Source organism: Wolffia australiana, chromosome 4 (genome assembly GCF_029677425.1).
Source record: "Wolffia australiana isolate 7733 chromosome 4, ASM2967742v1".
Lineage (NCBI taxonomy): Eukaryota > Viridiplantae > Streptophyta > Magnoliopsida > Alismatales > Araceae > Wolffia > Wolffia australiana.
In genome coordinates, this window is record NC_135838.1 from 13,562,669 (window position 1) to 13,577,500 (window position 14,832).

At 41.0% G+C, this 14,832-nt stretch overlaps 1 long non-coding RNA gene across 2 annotated transcripts in view; it reads right to left on the minus strand.

Annotated features, from left to right (window-relative positions):
* Positions 1 to 3,891: 3,891 nt before the first annotated feature.
* Positions 3,892 to 14,832, minus strand: part of LOC144702022 (uncharacterized) — an 11,547-nt gene continuing 606 nt past the window's right edge. Inside the window, exons 1-5 of one of the 2 annotated variants that reach the window (XR_013581166.1) lie at positions 13,686 to 14,832; positions 8,216 to 8,333; positions 6,035 to 8,158; positions 5,839 to 5,963; positions 3,892 to 4,229 (exon numbers count right to left, since the gene is read on the minus strand). The exon at positions 13,686 to 14,832 is cut by the window's right edge and continues 606 nt beyond it. This is a non-coding gene — a long non-coding RNA (uncharacterized LOC144702022). Of the gene's footprint in view, positions 4,230 to 4,355; positions 5,964 to 6,034; positions 8,159 to 8,215; positions 8,334 to 13,685 lie in introns of those variants that run through there. The other variant, XR_013581165.1, reaches the window with a different exon arrangement.

The window sequence follows — 14,832 nt, forward strand, 5'->3', positions numbered from 1 at the left end:
AGGAAATGAAAAGGTCTATCATGGATATCTGGAAATAGAAAAAGATATCACGGTTCCAATCCAAAAATATATGATGGATATGCGACGACTTTTTAAATTGGGATCATATTTTGATGAAAAAGTGAATTATCTTCAATGTATATTAGGGGATTCATGTATCAATTACCTATCATCTAATGCATATGCTTAATATATATTGCATTTATCCTTATCTGATCCATATGTGTGCACAAGTTCATCGATTTAGTGAACTCAATTATCTTATTGATGCCAAAGTTATTTAGTTTTTATTTATAGATAACTTCATTGATTTGATGTTGAGATTGAGAATGCTAAAGACATGATGGGCATTGAAGGGGGATTGGCAAAAGAGTCCAGGGCTAAGAAAAAATTGAGAAGTCATTTTCGGTCCTTCCTTAAATGAATGGTTTGTTATCACCATATTGTGTAATTGGGTGAGAGCTTTCAATGAGCATGAAGAATCTCCACCACAAAGAGAAAAATGTCCACTTCGAGGAGAAGAATGAGAATCGCAAAATCTTAGGTATGTATCTCCTTAAATCTGATCAGCCCTGAGTGAAATAATTTAGGATGTTTCCAAGAACAAAAATTCAAATCTATAATTTTCTTCCTCTCACACTCATCCCAATAATCATGGGTTCGTCTTCTGGCTTGATAATTCACATTAGGGGCAAACCAAGGTGTTCATCTTGTTGTTACCCCCAGTACTTATCTTAAAGATTCACATCCAAGTTTATCCTTGTTCTCTAAATCAGACTTATAAAAATCATAACATTCATCAAATTAACCTAGTTTATCTTTTCTTTTCTCAACAAATATTCAAGATCAGCATATTTAGAAGCTAAAAACTGGGAAGAAGAAGATGATGGCCCATGAAGATATAAAATAAGCACACGTTTGCATCATCAAGCGTCAGTACTAAGCTAATCTCGTCATCTCATACTATATAAAGGTCAACTGGATGAGGAAGAAATCAGCAACCACACAACTAGTCATCCCATCTTTTTCATGGGGCATCCTAATCCTCGAAGTTGAATGGTCAAAAGCCGAAATAAAAAACAAGAAAGAGAGAAACTCACCTATACACATGATCATTTCCCATTCTAAAGAAAATATTTTTTTAGGGAAATCGAAAAATGAGAGAGAAAAGGCAAATTTCACTATAAATGATTGTTACCCGAAATGAAACCAAAATAGGAAAACAGAAAGCTGGAGCTTGTCGATGCATAATGGAAGACTCAGGAGAAACAACCCATTGGGGCCCAGGCCAGAATGATCAGAACTTTAATTGAATAACAAGCAAAATAACAGTATTTACTATAAATGAACACAACCCTGTCGGGGATAATACACGGAGGGGAAAAGAAATATCCATCTTGAAGTGAAAAGAAATTCTAAAGCTTGTGGACAGAGAAAGAAAGTTCTGATCGCAGGTGGTTCAGGACAGAATGATCAGAAATTTTAGCGAAAAACCAATTGAGAAAGCGATCTTTACTGCAAATGATCACTAACCGGATGGAGATCCATAGAGAGAGAAAAATTCATCTTCGGGGGGAGCTTATCGACAGATAAATGAGGTCTCAAAGAGGGAAAAATTCAGAAATTGAGGTCATAAATTCAAGCGAAAACCGGAGGAAAAAACAATTTTGGGAAACCCAAAGAGGGAAAAAGAAAGGTCCATTTTTCAGGGGAAAAAAAACTGGAGCTTGAGGAAGGAATGGAAGTTAAGAGAGAGAGAGAGAGAGAGAGAGAGAGAGACAGAGAGACAGAGAGACAGAGAGACAGAGAGAGAGAGAGAGAGAGAGAGAGAGGCCAGGCAGTAAATTCAGAAATTGAGGTCAAAAACAAAGAAAGAAACAAGCTTTACCATAGATACCACAGCCCGGATTGAAACCCAGAGAGGAAAATAGACCAGTGGATCTCCAAAAAAGAGAACGGAAGTACCAAGATAAAAACCAGGGAGACCAAAAGAAACAATCTTTACTACATTAGATCACTACCCGGAAGACGAAAAACCGAAACTAGACCAGACCGACGGAGAATCAAAGTCCCGAGAGAAACAACGAGGCAGGGGAGCGGGGCAAAATGGTCAGAAACCGAGGAGAAAAACCAAAGATAATCACAGCCCAGACAACGATAACCAAGGATAATCACAGCCCAGACAACGATAACCAAGGATAATCACAGCCCAGACAACGACCCAACCGGGAAAAAAAGAAAACAGGAGCACGTAAACAGAGAAACAAAGCCTCAAGAGAAGGAAAGAGCAAGAGAGGGGCCGGGCTTATCCGTCATGGGCAAATTCTGGGCCCCCATCTAAGTTCATAACTTCATAAAACGTAAGCTAAGAAACACCCCCCCACCCACCCACCCGCCTTATCCCACTGCTCGTCAAAAGAAGAGCTTCACGGGGGAACGTAGAACAGAGATAAGGGAGACAGACTCGTTCTTCAGCATGCTCAATTTCGCGGCTATGGAGAGGGGAGAGAAGAAGGCGGAGAGAAAGAGCTCGCCTTTGCGACGAGACGAGGCGGCGCTCAGCCTCCGCGTCGCCGCCGTCGTAGTAGACTCCGCCGAGAGGCTCGGCGGCGCCGCCGCTCAAGTTAAAGACGTCGGCGGGCTCGCTTCGCAACCGTGGAGCCCCGGCGCGAGGAACGAACGCCAGATGCTTGTGTTTCATGTGCATGGCTTCTGAGGAGTAGAGATTATACGATCGTGATGAGTTAGAGTTTATATGATCCTACGAAAATCTGTTTTTGTTCGTGTAAATGTGTTCGAGTTTATATGATCGTGATGAGGTGAGAGTTTATATGATCCTAAATATACTGTTTTTATTCGTGTACATGTGTTCGAGTTTATATGATCGTGATGGGTTAAGAGTTTATGTGATCCTACAAAAAACTGTTTTAGTTCGTGTAAATGAGTGAGAGTTTATATGATCCTAAAGATACTGTTTTTGTTCGTGTACATTTGTTAGAGTTTATACGATCGTGATGGGTTAAGAGTTTATGTGATCCTAAAAATACTGTTTTTGTTCGTGTAAATGTGTTCGAGTTCATATGATCGTGATGAATTAAGAGTTTATGTGATCCTAAAAATACTGTTTTTTGTTCGTGTAAATGTGTTCGAGTTTATAAGATCGTGATGAGTTAGAGTTTATATGATCCTACAATAATCTGTTTTTGTTCGTGAAAATGTTCGAGTTTATATGATCGTGATGAGTGTGGTCCTAAAAAAACTGTTTTTGTTCGGGTAGATGAGCTGGAGTTCATATGATCCTTAAATACTGTTTTTGTTCAGGTAAACGAGTTGGAGTTTATATGATCGAGTGCTCCGGCTAATGTATATAGTTAGTTGTTCATCGTTTATTTGAAAAACACTATGATTTTTTGTTTTTTAAAGTACTTTTGGTTATTGAGAGGATTAAAGCGGGAAAAGTGAGGAAATACAGCAGATATTGCTTAAGAAAATTGAACGAACAACGCACCGGTACTGTTGCAATTTTATCCTGCGGAAGAACAATTAGTTTTGAAACTGCTGATGAAATTGATTAACTGCGTTGATTAATTATGACCACGACCTTTAGTTACTATTGCCGATTATGAGAAAGTGTAAAGAAAATTAATAGCTTATGAAAGTTACGCAAGGGGAAAAAGACAATAATGTAGATGAAAAGTGACCAAAATAATACAGGAAATAGGAATTTTTTAAATTCAAGGAAATTACAGCAATATTGAAATCTCAGTAGTTACTTCACGAGGCTCCCATTTATTTTCTGATTTTAAAAACTGTATTTCCTTCGGGAAAATAAAAATTACTTATTCCGCAGATTAAAAGATATTTATGGAGTTTTACATAACAGCATCCTCTCAAGCTAGAGCATGCATTTCTATACAGGAAGCTCAGCTAAAGATGTAAACTATATTAATTACAAAGATGATTCAAAGGAAACTATACTATACAGAAATTATCAAAATTCCCTTAACGGACTAATATTACAAAAATACCATCAGGAGGATATAGAATTCTACAGTAAAAGTCTCCTCTATTGACAGGAGGTCGTAAGGAAAAAAAGCTCGATCATAACGATATCATAAGTGCTAATCCTTTTTTCCTACAACACGCAATCAAATTAACTGCAAAATGAAACGGTTGTCTTATTGGAGACCCCAATTATGATATCGCTTCTCTCCCACTAAATGCCATATCTGCATCTCAAAAAATATTATATTTGAAGATTACTATTATTTTGTTAAAATAAAACTCTATTTAGATGAGTTTTAATTTGACATTACATATGAATAATAGTATCCATATGGCGTGTCCATAGAGAATGAAGATATTGACTTGCACAAGTAGTATTGGGCTGAGTATTGGTGAGGTAGTTCAATTTACTAGCATAATAATAATAGCGATCAATGGCCTTGGATCGCAAAGGGGGTCAAGATCCGCAATTTACAATTCGGTATTGGAACCTGTTGGAATCAATTTGGTCCACATGTTACATTAAAGGCATATTTACATAGATAAAGAAAATAGATCTGGATTGTACAATTCATTGCCCAGAAAGTAATGCAAGGATCAAACGGCCTTCGTAATAAAGATGCTGGACCAAAACTGCTTCTTACACGGGAGCACCTCTCTCTCTCTTCTCCCTCAACCTTTCTAATCTTGCGAATGTGGAAAGATCCTAAAAAGAAGTGTTCCTTTCATATTGAACATTTTCTAGAGATACGCCCAGAGTAATGATAGCCAGGTTGATCCGCTCAATATTTATGCAGACAAAATTCTATTAAAGATGCACTAAAAGGACCAATCCAAGCAATGGGGCATATTAGAAACAAGATGAGTTTCACTAGGAATGATGAACCCTGAGGATGGGGTCCATTTATGTTTCTGATACGGTCCTGTACACTGAATACAAGAGGGTCCGAAAGAAGAGATGTCAGCATTAGACGCCGACTGAGGAGGGGTTCAACACGGGAGATGACGAGATACATAAGACCATCACGTGACGCAGCACGTGACAGCTTACAAATAAAAAGGCTAAGACCAGCCCACTAATAAAGCGGTGGAGATAACCCCAATAAAGAATAAAAACCCCAACAAAGAGTAAGTAAGGTCTGGTGGGGGTTATCCTAAACTGTTGTATCTTAATGACCAGTTTTTGAATGCCCAACCAGTTGGTTGGGCGTTCTCTTGTGACAGCTGTATTTGGCTGGGTCACAGGGAGGACAATGACGCGCTAGCATTGGAGATCATCACTGGAAGGCGAGACTATAGAGGAAATCTGGTCTACTACACCGAGCAAGCACGCTGTTGACCTCTACCGAGTGGTACAAGTATGTTCAGTTTCCTTGATTGGTACTTTTTTTTTTTGAGAAACAATCGGATCAGTTTCCTCCCTAATTCACCATGATGAAATTCATTCTTGATATCAAGTTAATGAAGGGACCACAAAAAATTATGCAACAAGTGTGAAAAAACTCAAACAGGCATTATTTTGAAATTTGACAGAAAGTCCCAAGGTTTAATGATATATGTGAAGATGTTTCATGCATGAAGATCAAACGTGAGACAGACACATTGTTTTAGGCACTTTGAACCTATGCATTTTCAGGTCTAGAAGAAGACCCATCAAAACCTCTATATTTCTGGGTCTCAAACCTAGGCATTGAAATTAAAACATTTTCCAGTTTTTTCTCGATTGCCATAAAACTATCTGTCTTTTGCATCTGATCATCAAACGTGCCACATCTTGAGATGTATCATAGCACAAGTTAATATTTGTCACAATTGTGTGAAATAGATGCTAACCTGGAACCAAGGGCAAATGAGTTTGATCTTCATCACCAGCTCTTGGATGTGTTGATGTGTAGGAATTTTTGGCTAATTTTGAGAAAATCGGAAATCAATGTTCCTTGTACTGATTGTCATCAGCGCTGTAAGGTAGAATATCATCAGAAGAGAATAATAATAAAAGTAAGTTTGAAAAGACTGATGAAATAATCACCGGAAAAATGCCATCACATTTGAAAGCCAGAATGGCGTTGACATGTCTTGCGTATCGACAGACAACGAGAAAACTCAACTATGTACCCATGAATGTTTCCTTCTAACTTCTGCTCATGCTCTGGCTGCCGGCACTCTCCTGGAAGGATTCAAGGTCGCTTCACCTGCACCCTCCAGAGGACATTTCTTGTCGCCCGTTCAGAATCCAGCAGAAAAAACCATAAACTCTTCTAGGCCTTCTCCCATCCTTCAACCAGTACTCCTGGATTCTCCTCTTTCAAACTCGGGCCGACCCATGACTGGCTCGGCCCGATATCTTATTATCCTCTTTCTCCCTTTGCTTCCTTCTCCCATACCCCATGGGAGGTAAAATTCTATCAGGTGTAAATAAACATGTTCATGATGTGTGTAAAACACAGCTTTAACCATCCCCACTTCATCGTTTCAGATCTGGTAGTAACCTGATTTCAAGTCTACCTTCGAGAAAATGCTTGATCTTGTCATATTTTCCAAAACCATCCAGACAACATTGTAATTACGTCAAGAAATTTCTAATTTGGTATCTCCACAAACCTTACTTGTATGCTGACACCTCCTGCTGTATCTTTTCTATTGGACACAGTATAATTCAAATCATGCACTTCCCCAAAGTTGGGCTTCTCTGAAAGACCAGAGATCCTCATCAAATGGTTTGATTGCATGGACTTTGGAAGCCCCGTGAGAAAATGAAGATGATATGCAGAAACAATTTTGGGACAATCCGGAGCATCCATGAGATTAATCATATTCTTGTACCCTCACCCAAAAGGCACCGGTGATTCCCTTACTGACACATGGGGATCAAGAGATCTACTTTCACCGAATCAATGTTTTATGGAGGAAAAACTTAAAACTCTACTTCAATCCGTTTGAGAAGGAACAAAGTAGTGACAAAATGATCTTTTTTCCAGAGAATGAACAATAAAGCTACTAGAAATGGAGTTACATATTCTCAAACAAAAAAAGACAAATACATATGAAACAACTAAATCTGTTAGAAAATTTCACATCAAATTCAATGAGAAACCCATAGTAATAGAAAAAGAATATCGAGTCCAAGTAGTGAAAGCAAGAACCAACGGATAAAACGAAATTTGGGATCACCAATCAATGCTAAAATGAAAGAGGTTATACTTTTCGGCAACTGATTCCATGAGATTTTACGCTTTGTCAATTAGCAAACCCAAAAGTTCAAGTCACACTGCAGAAAGTGGATAATACATTTTCCACTGAAGCGCATGTAAACCTCACTACATTGAGGGTAGTGGTTGTTCTCATGATCATTTGCAAAAAAAGGGATTTTTAAGGACCAAAGCTCACAGAAGCGTTGTAACTATGTTGATTTCAATTTACATGAAATATAATGTAAGAAATAACCAATAAAATTGTTTTCTCTGAAGGTCCTCAAGGTAGGCAGCTTCCACCAAGTTCGCCCAGCCACAAGAGCACTGGATGGCTACAGAACATCCACTTATATCTGTACATGGTGGCCAGCAGTAATCAGGCCTCTAGACTTACTAGACTGACCCTTTGAGTTCTTATATCTCTTGAGGACATATTTGATGCGATCCGTCACCGCATCTACGAACATCAGCCCAGGCCCACGTTGGGGGCCCATTAACGGAGCCTATTTCAACTAATCGGCAAAGGGAGATCGGCAGCTTTTGACCTTGGTAAGTGCTTCGCACACCTCTCCGATTCAAAGGCCCATCTGACCTTCCTCGTTGCAGACAACAATCCCTGCTCGAGGACGGCACCCGGACCGAGTCCAGGCATCGTCAACCCCGTCTGCTCGGAGGCGTCGTCAATCCCTCCTACTGCCCTCTCCTCCTTCTATCGCTCTATCTTCTTCTACCTTTCTCAGACATTGTGAGCTGTGAGACATTGTTAAGTTCTATCAATTCGTTCGGAGTATTCGGAGCTTAACAAATTGGTATCAGAGCACACAATGCCTGAGAAAGGTAGAAGAAAATAGAGCGATAGAAGGAGGAGAGGGCAGTAGGCGGGATTGACGACGCCTCCGAGCTGACGGGGTTGACGACGCCTGGACTCAGTCTGGGTGCCGTCCTCAAGCAGGGATGGTCGTCTGCAACGAGGAAGGTCAGATGGGCCTTCGAATCGGAGAGGTGTGTGAAGCATTTACCAAGGTCAAAAGCTGCCGATTAGTTGAAATAGGCTCCGCTAATGGGGCCCCAACGTGGGCCTGGGCCGACGTTCGTAGATGCGGTGACGGATCGCATCAGGTAAAATTTATAATATTGCTATAAAAAATTAAAAATATTGCTATACAATATTAGTAAACAAAAGGTAAAATTAAAAATATTTTGTTTCCAGACATTGTGTAAAAATTAAAAAACTATAAAAAATTGTTGTATGCTGGATGTTATTTTCACTACTTGAAATCTTTTTACACAATTTTACCTTATTTTTCTGTTATTCCGTGATTTTCTTAGAGTGTTTATTTATTCTTCATATAGTTATGAATGTGGCACAAAAAACTAAATAAGAAATGCAAATAACAATCAAGAAGGGAGAATCATAATGCATTTTCAGAATATATCGTGACACTGAAGAATAAGACAAAGACATGGAAAAAAACTTCAATAAACATCCAAGAATCGTGTCCTCTATGCAAGTTTTGGGCAACCGCTGCACAAAATTGGTAAGAATAAATAATATCACATGATGGGAAACTAAATAATAAATAATACCCAATTCAGTATAATTTAGGAGCCAATATACAAGTTACATTGGATGTCAATATCCAAAAGTCAATCTTCAGGCAGCTTAAAATATTGTTAAAAATGTCTTTCAAACTTCATATTATTAACTCGAGTTTTGGTTGGAGGTCTCAATTTGGACAAGAAGATTATCAATGTCTACTTCTATCCTAGCCTTAATATTGATGTGCTCCCTATGAGCATTTTCAAGAGCCAAAAGGTCTGTAATTTATTGTTTGAGCTTTTTCTGTGTCTCAGTAATCTGAAGCCTCACGAGTGTAGTCGGATAATTTGCTCCATAGTGTTGATCTTTCCGTAGCAAATCGACCTTAAACTTTCAGCTTCTTTGTTTGCATCATCTGCACACACTTCATACATTTGGGCCTCAGCTTCTTTAAATCTTATGATATTTCTCCAGTTCATCAATGACAGGCTGCTTACCAATGCTACTCATTTTCATAACAAGGAGAAGCTCATCACTCCCATCCGACTTGGTACATTTTGTTAAAGGTTTTCTGCAAGAGGTGGTGGAGGGTCTCTCAGGACCTTTTTGAGGAACATTTGAAGGTTCATCACTGAAGTTTGAGCAGGCCCCTAGAAAACCAGTTAGTGAATAAAACATATTCAAATTTCCGCAATCAGATTTTAATTAATTTCAAAGAATGAGCTACTTTGAAAAAAACGCATCAGCAGTACTATAGATAAAGGACTCAAAGTGCATCGTCTTTTTTATTCAAAAACAAACTCAACGTTAAAGAAAATATGCAGTAAACATTAAAGATGAAAGCAGGGTCTAGCAGCGTCTGGTTTGAAATCAATTTTTATTTACACATATTTTACGGTGAAAAAAAAGGAAAAGATAAAAGCTAGTTTGTCACTTCTTTCATACTGGTGAAGCAGTATGATACATTCTTGTAACGTATCTGTGAAATGTGACCAATCGAATCCCAAATCCCTGTAAAAATTCTTGATATTGTAAATGCAACAATGATTCAATGAAAACCCTGGACAAACTAGGTGAGGGAAGAGTTGAGAGAGAGATCGAGTTTAGAGTTGCCATCGTCCTTGGAGCAGCGTTCCGCGCTATTCCGCTGGAAGACTGCAGTCGGCGAGGGTAAGGAGAAAAGGGAAGAGGCATTAGCATGAGAGGTAGCAGGGAAAGGGGTTAGAGAAATCAATAAAGGAGAGGACTCATGGATGAATTCTGTCTGCCTTGAGAGTCTTCCTTCCCCATATATATAAGGGAGGAGGCTCATTGGCCTGGACCTAGTTGGTCTGACAGTAGGGTCTTGACGCACTACCAGGCCCGCATTTACCTTAACAGTGGCGGCTCAGTATCATATCACAGTAACAGAAGATAAGCTGTTAGCCAGCAGGGTATTTTCATCATACCCGACTTTTGACACAAAAGGCTAATAATGTACCAGGAATAGCTCCGTTGGCACTATTATTAATCGCCCTCCACACTCTTGTTCTCTTCTTGCTTTGTCACCGTGCTCTGCCAGCCCATGCTCTTCAGGAGGGATCCAAGGCCGAACCAACTGCACCCTTCAGAGGACGCCAACCTGTTGCCCACTTCAGAAATCAAATTGAAGCCTAACCCCTTCCAGCCTTTCGATCCCTCCCTTTCAAATCATCAGCCCAGCTTCCTTTATTTCAAACTTGGCCTGGCCTAATATTGGTCTGGTCCCATATTTTACCATGATTCCTCATTTAGGAGGCTATTTTTGATAACTTCCTGATATGCTCATGACTGTGGCTACTTCTCTTCACGTGTGACTTCTTCCCCCCATAACCAATGGAAGGTAAGATGGCATGAGTTTTCTATTTTTTTGAAGAAAATAAGTTTTCTATATAATATCATCATACCCAATTTTTTCTTCCAAAAAAAATATATCTGCCTATCAAGGCAGACAGAACATTGACGAAAGTGAGTCATTTCTGCATTTATTTTGAGCTTTTAAGGTGATCGGCTCCTCCCATCCCCTTGCCTCCTCTCTCTCCTCCGCACATTTCCAAAAGTCAACATGGTATCTGTTCACCAAATGAGATAAGCTCTCCCTAGACAACTCTTGACAGAAACCCTAAGGGTGGCGAGACTGGTATTGAACAATAGCAACACACATTATCATTAACGATCCTGGTTTAAATACCATGTCATGGATACACGAATTGGGCCAACAACAAGGCCCATTATTCTGAAAATAGAAATAACTAAAAAAAGAGAAAGAGAGAGAATAGGAAATGACAAAAAATAGATAGTAGTAAAGAAAAACAAGAAATAAGAATATCCTGGCTGACAGTATCAGAGCAGGTTTAAAGAGCGAGAAGAAGAGAAGAGGATGAGAAGAAGAAGAAGAGAACAGGAAAAATTGGTGGCGCAGTGGCAGTAGTGCGCAGGCGCGCTGTTAGAGGGAGCAGACGCACAGAAGGGAAAGAGTCAGTGCACAGGCATAGAAAAAGCAGGTGGATCCATGGAGTAAACCCTGTAGATGCTCTGCCCAAGGATGGGGGGCACTACAGACACCCTGGGCCACTGCAAATGTGGAGTACTCATCAGGCGCACCTATGATGTTCAATGAAATGACCACGGGGCATAACAATGTGCAGGCGTACCCCTACAATAAGGTGGATGCAGTGCAGCAAGGGCCGGAACATCATAGCAAGGTGTGAGCACTGAGACACACAAGGTTTTCTGTGAGATGCACACAAAGGTGAGTGCACGGCTGTCTTGTGGGCGGACTGCAGGAAGAGCACAAAGACCATGTATTTGACAAGAGGCACAGGTAGCCCCAGCAGCAAAGGCAGACCGCAGAAAGGCAGGAACACCCCTCTGCGCTTCCAGCATAGACACACCATGGCAACACGCACACGAAGTCCTATGCAACCTCCTTAATGCAGTGTCATTGGTTGACACTCAAATAAGTGGCATGATTATCCCAGCAGCAGATTAGGCTATTCAAAGCTGCATTCGCAATATTTGAGGCATCATTGAGGAAAATGATCAGTGAATGGCACAAACTTCAAGGTGTTATGTTCCAGGCTGACTACTTGTGGTGGTGGCACACAGACACCTTGAGGTTATTATGAAGAAGCCAAGCTGATGTCTCGGTGGCCGCATTGTAATGTGCCAGGAGCAGCTGCATTAAAGACCTCGCTGAAGTGAGAAAATTGACCCCAACACTGCAACCAGGGAGAAGCCCTAGAGGAGATTTGGTAGACTCGGGAGGACAAGGGACAGCACTGGAAAAGCCAAAAGAGTCCAGGGGAGAAAGAAGACTAGAGAAGCCAGGAGAGGACATGGGGGGAGCCCCTACAGAAATGGAAGACTGGTACGTACTGGTATGAGGCCTGGGAGATCCAGGAGAAGAGGATGACGGCATTGATTGTGGCAGGAGACAGAGGAATTGACTGCGGCCAAGACCATAGCATTGACTGTGCGAGGGGATCTTGACATTGACCGTTAGCTGACTGAGGGTCTGACTACAACATGGACCAAGGAGTAGACCGCGGCAGACCCAAGAGGAGATCTATGGGACCAGGGAAAGACCCAGGAGATCCAGGACGAACCCTAGGGCCCTGGAGAAGACTTATGGGATAGATGGATGACCGCTGAGACAACCATGGTAATGACCGCAGAGTAGACCTCAGAAGGACCCTGGGATTGGCTTTGAAGTAGACCACGACAGAAGACCAAGGTGTTGACCAATGGTTGACTGCAGGAGAACACCATGTTAATCGCAGGTTAACAGCAGGATTGAATGTGGTGGGAGATCTCAGTGTTGATCGAGAGTTGACCATGGGCTGACATTGGGTTTGGCCACACCAAAAGTCTCGGCATTGACCAAGACATTGCTAGGACCCCAAGATTTGAATGTTGGGATTACTATGGTAGAGGACCTGGACATTGGCTGGGATTTGACAACAGATGTGACCGCAGCGGAGAACCTCAGCATTGACCAAGGAGTTGACTAATGCGTTGATCATGGACATGACCAAGTATCAATCTCAACAGAGCTTTAAATCAGTGCCAGCAAGCCCAAAAGCAATGCTAAATCGGCGAGCAACACCATGTGAACGACATAACTGTGGGTCATATTTGTGCCTGCACAAAGCTGCATCATCAGCAGCACCACAAAAGCGGTAGCAACATATCAATAGAAGAGCCCATCATTAAGAACCGCATACGCAGAGAAGCTACTTCATCAGGTGAGCCATGTCATAAGGCAGGCCACGCATCCACACAGGTGACATAATCAAGGATGAGGCACATCCGAGTGAACCCCATGAGCGGGTATTTCCACATCAGCAGGCAGTGCCACCGGGCTGACATATTTTTCTCTTCCCTGCTCTTAAATTCCAAGCTGGCATGAAGCACGTCATTACCAGGTTGAGGGAGTTCTCAATCAGCAGGATATTTTTATTCTTCCCATCATTAGCAGATTGCTTTCTATAAGAGAAAAATATCACGTCTGCCTATTTAAGGCGGACAGAACATTTATGAAAGTGGCCATTTTAGGATTCATTTCAAGCTCCCAGGAGATGCCTTCTCTCTCATTACCAGGTTGAGGGAGTTCTCAACCAGCAGGATATTTTTATTCTTCCCATCATTAGCAGATTGCTTTCTATAAGAGAAAAATATCACGTCTGCCTATTTAAGGCGGACAGAACATTTATGAAAGTGGCCATTTTAGGATTCATTTCAAGCTCCCAAGAGATGCCTTCTCTCTCTCCCACGAGCATTTCCTAAAGTCGACATGAACTACGGTGCAAAGTGGAGCAACTACAAAAGAAAAAGGGTAATCATGCCTACAATTGTACCTGTTTAAGGAAGATTGGAAAATAATCTTAAACATACGCTCGAAAAGAAAGATGATAACTAGAAGTGATTACCCGTTAGAAAACCCAGCATATGAGTCACAATTTCAGAGATCTCAATTTGGTTCTCCAGTTTGATAAGCAGGCGATTGGCAAGATCACACAATTCCAGCGGCCCCCCTCTCCAATCCTTGGCGCATGTTTTGAACATTTCCTTGATAAATCCAAGCATCTCTGAAGGATGACCAGAAACTACAAAGAATATCGTTCCTAAGGTGAGATCATTCCAATGCATAGTATTAAACGAGTCCAACCCAACTACAAGTGTTAAACGCCAAGTAAAGTGATGAATAGACAGGCACATCGATCTATTACATGGGCCATTTTTCCGCTGGCAAGTCTTGCAATTACATTCATCAAAAGGAATAATATTCAGACAGACGATGTTTCTGCACTTGAGATTGAAAAATATTTCAGCCAGATCAGAAGATGGAACGTCGTCTGCTTTGTGAAGGAAATCTGGAAGACTGGTTTTGCGGGTTAAAAAGATCTCCAACACAGTTCTATGGCATTTAGAGATGACATCAGAGTCATATCTGACCTTTTCTTCAGAGCATCACGCAAAGATACTATGAGGCCATGCTTATCATTATTCTAAAGAATATTACAGATACTCTGCCTCAAATAGACAACACACAAGTCACGTATCTCTTGAATCCTTCTGATGATATCATGCAAACTATGCAAGAAATTCTCGGCCCCAGTAATACCATTGTAAAAATTCTCCTCTCCCTTCTGTAAGAATTTTTCTTTTGTGTTTCGATCGATAGCCAATAGGAAGATCATCGGGAGAACAGATGGCTAACCAGTCGTGACATCGGTTCCCTGACCGGAACCCAGCCTGAAATCCTCAATAATGCTATGCCCATCATCTACATCATCCTCACCCGCTGAATCTTCAGCATATGAAAGACATGTCTCTAGTTCTTTCGCTTGGCATTGATCAAGATGGCTTTTTTTCTTGATGCTTTATCCCAGAATGGACCGAACGGAATCACCGGGCTTGTTCTATGCGCAAATTTTCTCCTTTTGCTTCCCAAGATTCAAGTTTTTCAATTCAAGATATCCTCATCCTCTTCCATCCTTGTTTTTTCATCTACTGGAACAGAAACACTACTGAGAACAGCTTAAGCATCCTCCTCGGAGGAACCGTCTTCGCATC